General features: G+C 42.7%; 1 non-coding gene across 1 annotated transcript; it reads left to right on the forward strand.

The window, feature by feature from the left end:
• Positions 1-2,119: 2,119 nt before the first annotated feature.
• LOC112745681 (small nucleolar RNA R71) lies at positions 2,120-2,227 on the forward strand. Its single transcript, XR_003173596.1, has one exon. It is a non-coding gene; the product is annotated as a small nucleolar RNA R71 (small nucleolar RNA).

The raw sequence follows: 2,227 nt of genomic DNA on the forward strand, positions 1-2,227 counted from the left end.
AGATTGGTGCTTGTTCTGGGCGTTGAACGCCCATTTGTTGCCCATTTCTGGCGTTGAACGCCAGAACCATGCTTGTTCTGGGCGTTCAGCGCCAGCTCTTCTCCAGGGTGCAATTATGGCGTTCAAACGCCCAGATGCTGCCCATTTTGGGCGTTCAGCGCCAGAACCATGCTCTGTTCTGGCGTTGAACGCCAGCCAGATGCTTCTTACTGGCGTTTAAACGCCAGTAAGATCTTCCTCCAGGGTGTGATTTTTCTTCTGCTGTTTTTGATTCCGTTTTCAATTTTTATATTTATTTTGTGACTCCACATGATCATGAACCTAATAAAACATGAAAAACAATAAAAATAGAAATTAGATAAAAATTGGGTTGCCTCCCAACAAGTGCTTCTTTAATGTCAATAGCTTGACAGTGGGCTCTCATGGAGCCTCACAGGTGTTCAGAGCATTGTTGAGACTCTCCAACACCAAACTTAGAGTTTGGATATGGGAGTTCAACACCAAACTTAGAGTTTGGTTGTGGCCTCCTAACACCAAACTTAGAGTTTGACTATGGGGGCTCTGGTTGACTCTGCAATGAGAGAAGCTTACGGTGCTTCCTCTCCATGGGTACAGAGAGAGATCCTTGAGTTTTAAACACAAGGTTGTCCTCATTTAATTGAAGGATCAATTCTCCTCTGTCCACATCAATCACAGCTCTTGCTGTGGCTAGGAAGGGTCTTCCAAGGATGATGAATTCATCCTCATCCTTCCCAGTGTCTAGGACTATGAAATTAGCAGGGATGTAAAGGCCTTCAACCTTTACTAACACGTCCTCTACTTGTCCATAAGCCTGTTTTCTTGAATTGTCTGCCATCTCTAATGAGATTTTAGTGGCTTGCACCCCATAGATTCCCAGTTTCTCTATTACAAGGAGGGGCATGAGGTTTATTCCTGAACCAAGGTCACACAGAGCCTTTTCAAATATCATGTTGCCTATGGTACAAGGTATTACGAACTTTCCAGGATCCTGTTTCTTCTGAGGCAATGTCAGTTGATCCAGATCACTTAGTTCATTGGTGAACAAGGGAGGTTCATCTTCCCAAGTCTCAATACCAAATAATTTGGCATTCAGCTTCATGATTGCACCAAGAAACTTGGCAGCTTGCTCTTCAGTAACATCCTCATTCTCTTCAGAAGAGGAATACTCATCAGAGCTCATGAATGGCATAAGGAGGTTCAATGGAATCTCTATGGTCTCTAGATGAGTCTCAGATCCCTTTGGTTCCTCAAAGGGAAGCTCCTTATTGATCACTGGACGTCCCAGGAGGTATTCCTCCTTGGGATTCACGTCCTCTCCTTCCTTCACAGGTTCGGCCATGGTGATTAATTCAATGGCCTTGCACTCTCCTTTTGGATTTTCTTCTGTATTGCTTGGGAGAGTAGTAGGAGGGAGTTCAGTGATCCTTTTACTCAGCTGGCCCACTTGTGCCTCCAAATTTCTAATGGATGACCTTGTTTCATTCATGAAACTCACAGTGGCCTTAGATAGATCAGAGACTAAGTTTGCTAAATTAGAGGTATTTTGTTCAGAGTTCTCTGTCTGTTGCTGAGTGGATGATGGAAAAGGTTTACTATTGTTAAACCTGTTTCTTCCACCATTATTAAAGCCTTGTTGAGGCTTTTGATCCTTCCATGAGAAATTTGGATGATTTCTCCATGATGGATTATAGGTGTTTCCATAAGGTTCACCCATATAATTTACCTCTGCTATTGCAGGGTTTTCAGGATCATAAGCTTTTTCTTCAGAAGATGCCTGTTGAGTACTGTTGGATGCAGCTTGCATTCCATTCAGACTCTGAGAAATCATATTGACTTGCTGAGTCAATATTTTATTCTGAGCCAATATGGCATTCAGAGTATCAATTTCAAGAACTCCCTTCTTCATAGGCGTCCCATTACTCACAGGATTCCTCTCAGAAGTGTACATGAACTGGTTATTAGCAACCATGTCAATGAGTTCTTGAGCTTCTGCAGGTGTTTTCTTTAGGTGAATGGATCCACCTGCAGAAGTATCCAATGACATCTTAGCTAGTTCAGACAGACCATCATAGAATATATCCAAGATGGTCCATTCTGAAAGCATGTCAGAAGGACACTTTTTGGTCAGTTGCTTGTATCTCTCCCAAGCTTCATAGATGGATTCACCTTCCTTTTGTCTGAAGGTCTGAACATCCACTCTAAGCTT

This window comes from Arachis hypogaea, chromosome 14, assembly GCF_003086295.3.
Source record: "Arachis hypogaea cultivar Tifrunner chromosome 14, arahy.Tifrunner.gnm2.J5K5, whole genome shotgun sequence".
NCBI classification, from domain to species: domain Eukaryota; kingdom Viridiplantae; phylum Streptophyta; class Magnoliopsida; order Fabales; family Fabaceae; genus Arachis; species Arachis hypogaea.